At 52.4% G+C, this 13314-nt stretch overlaps 1 protein-coding gene across 4 annotated transcripts in view; it reads left to right on the forward strand.

Annotated features, from left to right (window-relative positions):
- Positions 1 to 13314, forward strand: part of FARP2 (FERM, ARH/RhoGEF and pleckstrin domain protein 2) — an 89948-nt gene that overhangs the window by 12731 nt on the left and 63903 nt on the right. The gene's annotated exons all lie outside the window — the stretch shown is intronic.

Here is a 13314-nt window from a genome sequence, read left to right on the forward strand (position 1 = left end):
CGGGGAGCGGGCAGCTCTCCGTTTCTCTCACCTTCTCACCATCCTCTGATGAGTCACCTGGAGGAACTGGTTACAGTCTGGGAATTAGCTGGGCTCCCAGGTCTCTTCCAGCCCAAAGTCTGGAAGAATCTCCACCACGAAGCTGCCCTGTGGTGAATGCACTTGCTGTGGTCCAGGCTTCAGAGGGGCTCCCAGGTGCTTAGTGGTGAGAAGCCCGCCCGCCAGTGCGGGAGACGCGGGTTCCAACCCTGGGTCGGGAAGGTCCCCTGGAGGAGGGCATGGCTTCCCACTCCAGTGTTCTTACCTGGAGAAGCCCATGGACAGAGGAGCCTGGTGGGCTACAGTCCATGGGGTCACAGAGAGTCAGACACAACTGAAGCTACTTAGCATGGAAGAAGGCTTAGAAGAGGTTCAGATTTTTTGAAAGAAAGGAAGTAAGGAAGGAAGAAGAGAAAAGAAAAGAGTTGCATTATTTAGGCTTTACTTTTGGAGAATCGTTTTTTTGGTCCTGGTTAATAGTCTTTATCAACTAAACCTAGGCTCAAAAAAGGAGAAAAGCAGACATTTATTGCTGAGTCACAAATAAGGTGTGATTCTTCTCTGGGAAATTCACTTGTAAATCAGAGACACCATTGGGTAAAGGTTCAGAATATATCAAACTTGTCAAAGTTTTAACAAACTGAAATTGCTGTTTCCTTTAATCAGATAGAACCGTCATGTTTGGTATTTTGAGATACTTGGCAGAGTCCAGAAATTAAAAGAGTCAAATTGTTGTTGCTCATCATGAGTTGGATAGGGTACTTTTTAAGTTGTGCCTGAGGTCACTGCTATCTGCCTTTCAGGAGCAGCTAAAACTCAGTATATATTTTTGTAAATTAGTTGTATTGAAAGTGCCCTATCCTCCACAACTGTGTCAGTTAGCCTTGCTGAGTAGCAAACCACCCCCAGCCTTGATAACCTGAGTGAACCTTTAATGCTTCCTGCACGTCTGAGTGTTGGCTTGGAGGGTCTCCTGGCTTGGCCTGGCTCAGAGGGCTGAGGGGCTGGCACAGCCTCACTCCTGAGTCTGGGCCCAGCCAGAAGCTGTCTGCCTGTGGCCCTCGCCCTCCAGCGAGCTGGCATAGCCGTGTTGGCGTGGGGATGGGCGTGCGAGGCGGGAGCCGTGAGGTCCCGGCTAGGGCTAACCCCTGCAGCTTCTGCTGTGCCCCCCTGCCGGCCAGCGGGGCTCCGGGGAGCACTCGCCAGCCCTTCCCAGCAGCCGTTGCTGGTGGCCAGGACCACGGTCTCTGCAAAGAAACTGTCCCAGAGCTCTGGTGCCGGTGTCACATCTGCTGACACACCTCTCGGCTGCTCGGGAAGGGCTGCAGAGAAGGCGTGCCCACCTGCCCCCGCCCCCCGTGGGTCCCGGATGCACGGAGGAGGCTGGCTTCTGCCCGGGCCCCCTCCCTGCCCCTCCGTCACCACCCGCTGTGTCCCCGCCAGCCCCACCCCCTCGCCCAGCAGGCTGGCACTGAGAGGCGTGCTGTGTCCCGGCAGTTGCTCTGCGCTGGGGGCTGGTGTGGACGCGGGTGCCTGGCGGGAGGTCCCTGGCCGGTGGCCGCTGTCGGTAGCTCAGAGGAGGTCTCGTGGGCCTGGAGCCAGGCTCTGCTGCTGAAGGCAGCTCAGGGCAGCGAGGCTGCGTCCACGTGTGGCCCAGGGCCGGGCGGGGCGCGGACGAGCTAGGCGGGGGGCGTGCTCTCTCCCAGAGGGTCTTTGTTTCTCCCCGTGCGGCAGCGTCCCCGGACCTTAGGGACTCACTGGCTGTTTGTGGCGGCTCTCTGGCCACCCACGCCGAGCGTGTGCTCGTTTGGCTTTCTTCCCCCTGAGTGTCCCACGGTCGTGTCCGTGAACCCGCAGGCTGATGTGCTGGCCTTCCCTCCTGGTACAGACGGTGGCGCAGCGTGGCGAGGCCCACGGCGACACAGAAGGTTCCGTCTCAGGGGCCGAGGATGCAGTTAGTAGTGTGGTTACTTCTGAAGCACTGTCTCTGCCTCTGTGAGAAGCCCCCCGGGCTGAGTGTGACAGGCAGCCCCCACCCCGCCCCCTGCCCCCAGGCCCCAGCTCGTCCCCTCCCCCCAGAGCCCCGGCTCCGCCCACCACCCACGGGGCCCCCGCACAGCTCTGGACCCCACGCTGCTGCCCGTGCGCCCCACAGTCAGCCGCTCCGAAGCTGGGCCTGCTTTTTCCGGAGCAGCGTTGCACACGCGTAGCAGCTTCACTGGGGTGTAACGTGTGACCACATGGCCACCCACGGAGAGCGTACACGGCAGAGGCTGTAACGTGGCCACAGACATGCACTGCCGTCACTGCGGTCAGCTGCCCAGTGCCTCATCCTCACGGGGACCCCCACGCCCTTCAGCTGCCGCCCCCACCCCACCAGTGTGCTCCACCCTCACCCTGCCCCGAGCGTCGGGGACCCGAGACCTGTCCCCGCAGACGTGAGTCTCCGTCCTTCCCCCCGAGCGTCGGAGACCCAAGACCTGTCCCCGCAGACGTGAGTCTCCGTCCTTCCCCCCGAGCGTCCTGTCCCCGCGGACGTCTCTGTCCATCCCTCTGAGGGGCTGCGCGTGGCCTTCTGTGGCTAGCTCCCCCCAAGCAGAGTGTGCGGTACTGTTTCCCTTTTGCTGGAGGAATCGCACTCCGTGGTGCCTGTGGGGAGAGAGAAAAGTATCAAACGGCGACAGTCAGGCTCTCTGGCCGCCCGGCTGTTCTCGCCCACTGTTTATAAAGCTGCGGCTGTGTGTCAGCTGAGCCCGCTGCCCCTGTGCGTGCGTGTCACCACCTTCTTGCTTGGCCGTGGGCCACGTTTGCTCTCTAAACACGTGTAAGCCCCGCCTGAGAAGCCCTGTGTTGCCTTGAGGCCGTGTCCGCTGCGCAGCCACGAGAGCATGCAGCGCGCCTGCCGTCCCTGCGGCCCCTCGACTTTTCTTCCCGTTTCCCCGCTCGTGCCTGGCCTACCGTGGCTTCAGCGAACCGTGTGAATGGCGAGACGGTACCGACAGCCCCGTTCTCTCCTCCACTGTCAGCTGGGGCCGTTCCCCCGGGATGCAGCGGACACTGCTGCTGTGACCGTCCATGTGCACGTCTTGGGGGCACCCATGTCCGTGTGTCTGGGCCAGATGCCCACGTGTGAGCGCTCGGGGCGGCCCACTGCCTTCCAGGGGGCTCCCCATCTCCCTCCCACCAGCAAAGCTTCCGGTTTCCCGATGTTCTCACCTGCAGTATTACCTGACTTTTTGAGTCTAGCCGTCCTGGTGGGTTTGAAGTGGTGTCTCATTGTGGTTTGAGCTAAAATTTTTAAAATTCTTAATGGCTTAAGAAAGGAAAGTTTTGAGCCCCAAATATGAGAATTGTACCATTAAAAAGTCCCTTTGGGGGATGGTTCCTTGGATTGATGGTGAGTCATTGGGAAGCTCAGCATCTTGCTGAACCCCTGACCTCACATGGAGTGAACGTCTCTACACCCCGGAGTGGTGAGGACCGCCGGGGACACAGGCCAGGGGCAGGGCCTGCAGGCCTGGGCACTGAGGCTGGCAGACAGCGGGGGCCGCCTTGTGTGATATCTGAAAATACTGAAGTTCCATTTAGCGTGGTCATGCAAATTTATAGAAGCAGGACCGTTTACTGACTCTGCATTTTCAGCTTCTGTGTCTTATTATGAGTAATAGCTGCCAGTCTGTGAGTAGCTTCGCACATGTGCAACAAACTTAAGCTTATTACAGTCAGGTAAGATGATGGAGCAAGATGTGGTTCTTCTTACTGGTCACTAGTTCAATCACTTCTGTTTCGTGTGGAAGGGCAGGCAGAGGCGGCAAAAGTCTGTCTGACGGATGCAGGGTGGAGCTTCAGCTGTGACTTATTTTAAGCGATGTTGGGCATTTATCAATGGCATTCTTGGCTCCCCAGTTGGTCAGCGGCCAGGTTTTTGATCTGGCAAAGTCATGATTTGTTTTCAGTTAATTAAATGAATTCCATGGTTTTTAAATTAGAGATCTGGCCTCAGCTCCGGAAAGTCTTTGTTCTGATCCGTGAGAGAAGCCGTCTGGAGGCCGTGCCGGCCCCCTGGCCCTGCGCACAGAGGCGGGCAGTGGAAAGCGTCCAGCTCCCCGCTCTGTTGGCGGGCGCCCCGCAGGGCCATGCCGGGCCTGTGCCGCCTGAGGGGCCTCCCCTGGGCCGTGGGCGCGGCGTCGGGGAGGGGGCACGTACTGGGCCCTTCTCTGGCCGGTCAGGGACTGAGGTCGGCTGTCGCTTCCCTGCGGTCTGGTCTGTGGACAGGGCCACTTGGTGGCTGAAAGAGCCGTCTGGAGCGCGGTTGGGCAGGGGGACCTCTCCCCGGAGTGAGTGTCCCGCCTTTGCGGCCAGGTGGGGGTGGGGGCCCGCTTTCCCCGTTTCCGAACACACTCAGAATTTCCAGAATGGGCTTCCTTTTCTTTTCTGTGAATTGCAAAAGCTTTGGCTTGAATATGGGACAAGTAGGAGGACAGACCCTGGTCATGAAGTCCCATTCTGGAAGACTTGAAGTTGCTGTTCCAGTAAAATCTTAATGTTTTCTTTCTGGCCAGAAAGACATAGCCAAAATTCCAGAAAGTATCATAGCCAGATGTCTGTCGCCACTCCCGCACAAACACCCTAAATATGGCAGAGAAACCGCCTTGGAACTTATTTTGGTGTGATCTCAGGAGAAGCCAGTAATTCAGCTTCTGAGGTGGGGATAGCGCAGGCTTCGCCCAGAGCCCTGCGCCTCCAGCCCACACAGCCTCCGTGTGATCCTGCCCAGCTCTGGAAACCTGTCATTTGGTTTTAGAAAGTTCGTCTCTGTTTTTGACCCTGAAGCCCAGGAATGTGGCAGGATGAGATGGGCCAGGGGTGTGGACGTTTCCCCAGCTGTGGCATCGAAACGTCCACACACGCATGCACACGCCTGCACACGCGCACGCCTGCGGGTTGGCGTGTGCAGTCCTTGGATGAGCCAGCGAGGACGACCGATGACAAAGGGAAGAGGATCAGGAAGCGTCACCGGGGAAGCCCGTCCCCGCGCGGTGTTCTGGAGAACGGCCGCTGTCTCAGGGTCTCAGCAGAGGGTCCTAGGGAATACACATGCTGATGGGCAGTCTGCACCTGGGAGCCGTCCCCTGAGAACCTGAGACGCCCGGCGGGCTGTGTCCTTGGCTGCCCTGGCAGGAGGTGGGCCACCTGGCGACGTCTCTGGCCTTTGACACCCCTACCACCGCCGCTCCGCACACCATGCCCAGAACCGTCACTCCTAACCACATGGTGCTCTCATTTCTGACCAGGAAGAGTCTGATGCCCTCTGATCCGGGGAGCCCAGGAGAGCTGAGCTGATGCAGTTCCAGATTGCTCTCCGAGTGGCCGCTCTCTTCAGCCTCCACCCTGCCCTCCCCAGCCACCCACAGGGAGGCCCTGCCCGCCTGCCCCGGGTGGGCACCCCGGCCGCCTGGGCCTCCGCGGGGTCACTTGGCCTGCAGCTTGTGCCCCCACAGTTCCCTCTCCCCAAGGGGGGCAGGCTGCCTTCTCTCTGCCTCAGGACGCCGGGTGGGGCAGCTTGGGACCAAGTGGTAGGTCTCAGCCTGGGTGGCTCGAGGCAGCACATGTTCCGAGTCTGGGCGCAGCTCTGCGCAGGGCCGTCCTGACGTGTGGGTGCCTGTCTGCTCCTGTGGGGGCCACGTGGACCGGCTGTGGCAGGAAGGCCTGGGGTCACCCCACAGGCCTCTGCTCAGCCACCCAGCACCCTCCCCCCGCCCCCGTCTGAGCTAGAGCCTGCCCTGCTTGTGGTGGACAGTGTCTGGATGTTAGGAGCAGGGCTGCTGCGGAAATTCTTGTCTGTGTTGCACACAGGTGTGCACGTGCGCAGGTTTCCCCACGCTCTGTCCCCAGCGTGGCCCCTGTGGCTGTGGGCTGTGCCCGTCTCCGCCCTGCCCAGGTCCGTGAATGCTCTGGGAACGGGCTACACCGTTTCCCTTGCCATCGGCTCCCCAGGCGCTGCACGGCCGTCCTCTGGGTCTCTGGCTGTCCTGCTGCGGCGTCCAGGGGGCTGCTGCTGGGGCCGGGCCGCCTCCTGCCTGCTTGTCCTGATTCTACGCCCGGCCAGGTCGTCTCTGCTGAGAGCACTGCCGTGTTCCTGCTCCCCACGCAGCCTCCAGTGGGCCCTGCTCACCTCTTGCACATCCGGGCCGCCAGGGGCACCTTTAAAACCTGCTATGTTGCTGAGGAGTCCTCAGGTGACTCTGGGCAGGATGGGCAGCCAGCGGCTTGGAGAAGAGCCACCAGGTTCTGGAATGTGCGCCCTCCCGAGCGGGCTCCCTCTGCGGATCCATCCCTCCTGACCCCCATTTCTCCCTGAGCCCATTCACGCAGTCCTTGAACAAAACAAGCACAGCCTCCCTCCCACCCCCTCCCTCCACACCCTCCCCTCTCCTCCCTCTCCCTCCCCCAGAGCTAAGGTTTTCCCGGTGGTCAAGTATGGATGTGAGAGTTGGACCATAAAGAAAGCTGAGCACCGAAGAATTGATGCTTTTGAACTGTGGTGTTGCAGAAGACTCTTGAGAGTCCCTTGGACTGCAAGGAGATCCAACCAGTCCATCCTAAAGGAGATCAGTCCTGGGTGTTCATTGGAGGGACTGATGTTGAAGCTGAAACTTCAATACTTTGGCCACCTGATGCGAAGGGTTGACTCATTGGAAAACACCCTGATGCTGGGAAAGATTGAGGGCAGGAGGAGAAGGGGATGACAGAGGATGAGATGGCTGGATGGCATCACTGACTTGATGGACGTGAGTTTGAATAAACTCCGGGAGTTGGTGATGGACAGGGAGGCCTGGCGTGCTGCAGTCCATGGGGTCGCAAAGAGTCAGATATGACTAAGCAGCTGAACAAGCACCACCACCCCTCCCTAGGAAGGTGCAGTGTTCTTCAAGCTCTGCTTCTAGGTGGACTTTTCTAGGTCATGCTGTGCCCATGATCTGTTTTCTGTCTTTAGGGACCTACCTCTGAGTCACTGATCACTTTCAGTTGAAGAAAGTCACAAGGTTCTCCAGAAAGCTGAGTGCAGAGTGGCAGCTGGCCGTGTCCCTTCACAGAGCGCATGCTGGGTCTCCACTTGTACGGTGTTTTTAACTTGTGGTTTTCGAGTTCCTCTCACTGTTTCCTGACCAGCGTGTCCCCCAGGATTAACCTTGAACCCTAGCCTCACCCCACTGAAGCGCTCACAGCTGGCACCTCGGAGACCAGCCAGGACGGCATGCTGGGTTCCTGACACTGCCTGTTTGGGTCACAGCCGAGACCAATTCATGCAAGTCTTATGTGTTTGTTGTAGAAAAACAAAGGCTGTTGAAAGGCCCACAGCCAAGGATCGCCCCAGGCCGGGGGCAGCCACACAGTGTCCTGGGTGTCCTGCCAGCCTCTTCGTATACGTTAGCTCATCATGCCTGGAATCGGACCACACATGCTTCTAGTAGTACAAGCGTGTTTCTGTGTAACTTCTCCTGAAGGTTGTAATGCCTTAGGAGCTTTCTGGCCTTCAGTTTCTTTAATGAATCTCCATGCACGCTCCGAGTTTTCCCTTTAGATCAGTATCTGGAGTGGGGGTTCTGTGTCAGCCAGGGGTGTGTGGCCCCTGGGGCCACAGAGGGCAGGAGCCCCTCTCACAGCCCTGCCCAGCGGCGGGTGCCCGCGACGGTTCTCACACGATCTCCAGTGTAACAGGCGGAAATTGGGTTTGTAGACACAGTTTTATCAGGCTTAGCCGTTGGGTTTTTGTTTTGAGGGATTTTGTGTGTATGTGTGTGTGTGAGCGTGTGATCAACACTTGTTTTTCAGTGAAATGCATACACCAGAGACATAGCACGCCCGCCGTGTTTCAGCACACAGCTTGGTGGACGGGTCTGTGCACACCGCTGTCGGCCCCGTCACGCCTCTTCCTGTGACGCTGAAGTTCTGTCCCCAGGAAGCGCTCACACACCCCTGACCCCCCATCTGTGATTCTTCTCCTCGGAGCACCTCGTGAGCATAGTGGAATCACACATTTGTTCTCGAGCATGTGGGGTCAAGATTCGCTCCGTTCACGGCTGATGATGTCCCCTGTATGGATGGACCTCACTTTGCTGAGCTGGTCAGATGCTGAGGGACAGTTGGGCGTGTTTTATCCACTGTGAACATGGGGTTCAGATGTCACCTCGAGACACTGCTTCCATTTCATTTGAGGGTTTCCCCCATGTTGGGAGTGCTGGATTGTGTGGTTCTACTGTAATCATTGGAAAGTGAAAGTCGCTCAGTCCGACTCTTTGTGACCCTAGGGACTATACAGTCCATGGAATTCTCCAGCCAGAATACTGGAGTGGGTTGCCGTTCCCGTCTCCAGGGGATCTTCCCGACCCAGGGCTCAAACCCAGGTCTCCCGCATTGCAGGTTGGTTCTTCACCAGCTGAGCCACAAGGGAAGCCCAAGAATACTGAAGTGGGTAGCTTATCCCTTCTCCAGCGGACCTTCCCGACCCAGGAATCGAACCAGGGTCTCTTGCATTGCTGGCGGATTCTTCACCAAGTGAGCTACCAGGGAAGTGTTGGAGGGACCTCCATGCTGGTCTCCACAGTGGCTGTGCCGTTTCGCTTTCTCAGCCACAGTGCACAGGGTTCTCATTGCTCCACGTCTTTGCCAGCACTTGTTCTTTACTTTTACTTTCAAATTTTTCCTTGCATTCTTTCTCTTCTCCTTCCTTTTTTGATAGCAGCCATCCTGACAGATCAGGGATGGTATCTCACTGTGGTTTTGGTTTGCATTTCCAGTTGATCAGAGATGCTGAGCATCTTTTCATGGACTTATTGGCCATTTGTGTGTGTGTGTGTGTGTATATGATATTATTTGTGTGTGTATATATATATATTATTTGTGTGTGTGTATATATATATATTACTTGCATGTATATATTATTTGGAGAAATGTCTATTCAAGTCCTTTGCCCGTTTTTTAATTCAGTTGTTTGGTGTTTTGTTGCTGAGTTTAAAAGTTCTCTATATATCCTGGGTCTTAACCCCTTATCAAATATGTGATTTGCAAATTTTTCTACATCATATTAGAAGTTAAAAAAACAACAGGAATTTGAGGGTTGGGGAAATACTAAATATATTGTATTTGAAGTAAAAGAAGAAGTCAAGGGATGTTGGAGACACAGTAGCCGACCCCATATGGTGAAGAAACAGGAGTGGAGGACGGAACACGCACGGCGTGCCCGCGCTGGGTCTGGCCGCGGGCTCTCGGTGGCGATGCTGTGGAAGTCTGGATGCAGGCTCTCAGTGGGCAGTGAGCTGGCCTTCTTACTGCTTGTGCTGCGGCAGGGGCTCAAAGATACACTGGGGAGGCTGAGCCCTTAGAGCTCAGGAGAGAGACAGGGGGCATGGGGCAGGGGTGTGGGGCCCCTTCAGAGGGACTGGGGGCGGGCCACACTGTGGGGCCTCGGAGTGTGCACGGGGCGCCGGGGCGGGTCCCCGGGGAGGGCCTGGCCCTCCCAGGTTGGCAGCCCCCGCTCCTCGCAGTCAGTCGTCCGGGCTGTGGGCCCTGCAGGTCGCTTTAAACCCCGCTGCTCCTTGACTCCTGGGTCGCAGTAATGATGGGCTTGTATTTTTAGCGAGATTTTGACTAGTCATTAAAGAGAGACATAAAGAACACCTGCAGGTGCCTCCACACTGTTGTTGTTGGACTGCCGTGGGATGTTCTTTGCACACGTGTTGTAGTTTTGCATGTGTGTGTAGTTTGTGTAACTGGGGTATTCTTTGCATATGTGTTGTGGTTTTGCACATGTAATTGTGTAGTTTATGTAACTTTGGGGTGTTCTTTGCACATGAGTTGTGGTTTTGCGTGTATAATTCTATAGTTTATGTAATTTGGGGGTATTCTTTGCACACGTGTTGTGGTTTTGCACACGTGTTGTGGTTATGCGTGTGTAATTGTGTAGTTTATGTAACTTTGGGGTATTCTTTGCACACGTGTTGTAGTTTTGCGCATGTAATTGTGTAGTTGATAGAACTCGACTTGATTTTGCCACCATGGCCATAAGGAACCAGCCAGCCCGCGGGGGCTTTTTTCTGGTGAAAATCAAACTGACATTTTCTTGTTCAGCCCTCGGTCCCAAACCCCCTCCTGGGTTGAGCTCTCTTCAGAAGGCTCTGTGTAGACTTCCATCCCAGTTTCACTGTCCAGCCTAAGATCTTTCTCTAAAGTAACTTTTAACATTCCTAATTATGAAAAATACATCCTTTCTTACTGTTCTAATTTTAGACATTTATAGTGTTTTCTCATAATTATATTTTTTGCATGTTTAATCCACTAATATGTGACATTGTGCTTTTTTGCATTTGATATTTGCAAAATGCATTTGCATTTTGATATTTGAATCTGATGAAGTTAAATTTTTGTAGCAGAAGAAAAGCTTTTTTTTTTTCCTCTTGAAGTAATTTTCAGTGAAGACAACTTAAAATGACTTTAAGGCTCTAGATGTTGCTTTCCTTCTGGAAAATATGTTGGAACATGGGCCCCTTTAAATCAAGCATATTAAATCAAGTTGGACTTGTTAGCATAGTAACATAAAGAGTAAAAAAGACATCTCGAGAGATTCTGGTACTCTTGCTGAGAACACAGGTTCTGCTAAGGAGCTTCAGTTTTTCCTTATTTAGTGGAATCAGACTGGGAGAGACCTAAGAGTGTTGGAGGAGGACAAATGTGTTTCAGGAGAAAACAAACTTTTTATTGCTGTGAATTTTTACAGTTTAGAATTAATGCTCTTATTTTTTAATCATGCAGGTCAACTGAATTTGTAAAGTAATAGTGTTTTCTTTTTTTGCATTTTCCACTACAGGAAGTTTTTTATATATTTTTTTCAAATAATAAAATGAATCCATGCTCACTGTAAAAAATTCAGTCAGTTCAGTACAGAGGGAAAGAAGTTAATTGTATTTTTCTCTTACAACCACGAAATAATGTCTTTGACATTTTGGCCTGTTGCCCATTTCACCTTCCAGGTGATCAGCTGTGTGTGTGAGCGTGCAGGCTGACCGTGACGTCACACGCTGGCCACCAGGCATCTCCCCGTGTGCACATGTTTACACCTCTTTCTCCTTTCACCTCCTGAAGTTTCTGTGTTACTGATGTTGGTGGGCGTAGCGCTGTACTCCTCTTATGAAATGTGCAATTCTTTTTTGTCTCAGTCGCCTTTTCGGTCCAAATTCAACCATGTATTCTGTAACGTTCCCTTCCTTTTTGTTGTTATTTCCCACATTCCTGGTACAACCATGTCATTCTTTTACTTTGAACCTTTCTGTATCATTTGCTTTTGCTGCATTTCTTATGTACAATCTAATGACCAACACTGAGTGTTTACCACCTTCTGAGTGCGTTCTAAAGCACTTTGCACATTTAATTTCCCACCTAACCATTACTATTAGTTTTTGTTTTATAATTGAGTAAACTGAGGTACAGGGAAGTTTTAAGTTACACACTACTGGAAGTTCCAGCCAGGACAATTAAAACAAGGGAAAGAGTAAGAAAAAGTGAAGTACGGGAATCCATATTGGAAAGGAAAAAGTGAAACCATCTCTTGTTTACAGGTGACATTTTCTTTAATATGGAAAATTCTAAGGAATCTACCAAAAACCTGTCAGAGCTGTTTGTTGTTGTTCTGCAGTTGTTCAGTCATGTCCGACTGTGACCCCATGGCCTGCAGCACGCCAGGCTTCCCTGTCCTTCACCATCTCCCAGAGCTTGCTGAAACTCATGTCTGTTGAGTCGGTGATGCCATCCAACCATCTCATCCTCTGGCGTCCCCTTCTCCTCCTGCCTTCAGTCTTCCTCAGCATCAGGGTCTTTTCCAAGGAGTCAGTTCTTTGCCTCAGGTGGCCAGAGTATTGAAGCTTCAGCTTCAGCATCAGTCCCTCCAATGAGTATTCAGGATTAATTTCATTTAGGATGGACTGGTTTAATCTCCTTACAGTCCAAGAGACTCTCAAAAGTCTTCTCCAACACTACAGTTCAAAAGCATCAATTCTTTGGTGCTAAGCCTTCTTTATGTTCCAACTCTCACATCCATACATGACTACTGGAAAAACCATAGCTTTGACTATGTGAACCTTTGTCGAGAACAAAGTGATGTCGCTGCTTTTTAATATGCTGTCTAGGTTGGTCATAGCTTTTCTTCCAAGGAGCAAGCGTCTTTTAATTTCATGGCTGCCATCATCATCTGCAGTGATTCTGGAGTCCAAAAATATAGTCTCTCACTGTTTCCACTGTTTCACCGTCTATTTGCCATGAAGTGATGGGACCAATGCCATGTTCTTAGTTTTTCGAATGTTGAGTTTTATGCCAACTTTTTCAGTCTCCTGAGTTAGAACTGCTAAACAAATTCATTAAGGCTGAAGGATACGAGATCAATATACAAAGATCAATTATATTTCAATGCATTAGCAATGAACGGTCCCACAATAAAATTAAGAAAACAGTTGAATTTACAATGGTATCAAAAAAGAAAATTCTTGGGGAAAAATTAAAATAAGCTCAAAATATGCTCCTTGGTGGTCAACTACTAATTTCTTAAAAAGGAAGTCTGCAGTTTTAACCCACAAAGTAAGAGTTGTGAAAAGCCTGTGCGGGGCTTCCCTGCTGGTCAAGTGGTTAAGAATCTGCCTGCCAGTGCAGGGGACACAGGTTTGATCCCTGGTCTGGGTGGATTCCACATGCTAAGGGGCAGCCGAGCTCAGCACCGCAGCTACTGAACCCGTGCTCTGCAGCCTGGAGCTGCAAGTGCTGAAGTCTGAGCATTCTAGAAGACCCTGCTCAGCAACAAGACACGCCACCGCAGTGAGAAGCCTGAACGCCGGAACAGGGCGCCCTCGCTTGCCATGACTAGAGCAAGCCCAGGGGCAGCGCCAAAGACCTGGTGTAGCCAAAAAATTTTTAATAAATTTTTTTAAAAATTGCAAATTCTCAAGCACAATAAATCTCTAATTAAATTACCATCCTGTGATTTTTTTTAAAATTCATATGGTCAAATTATTGTCGCTTTTGTATTATCTATCCATTTTCCTATATTTTAAAACTTAAATCACACTGGTATTTATGTTGAATCCAGCTATAAAAATAGTCATCATTTTTACCATTGGATTTTTTTCCTAAAAACTAAACACAATATGTGTAACATCCTAAAACAATTGACTCTGTCCATTTGCATTTGCGTTTGTCTACTAGAAGTACTGATTTGTAATAGAATAAGAG

The sequence above is a fragment of the Muntiacus reevesi genome, chromosome 1 (genome assembly GCF_963930625.1).
Source record: "Muntiacus reevesi chromosome 1, mMunRee1.1, whole genome shotgun sequence".
NCBI lineage: Eukaryota > Metazoa > Chordata > Mammalia > Artiodactyla > Cervidae > Muntiacus > Muntiacus reevesi.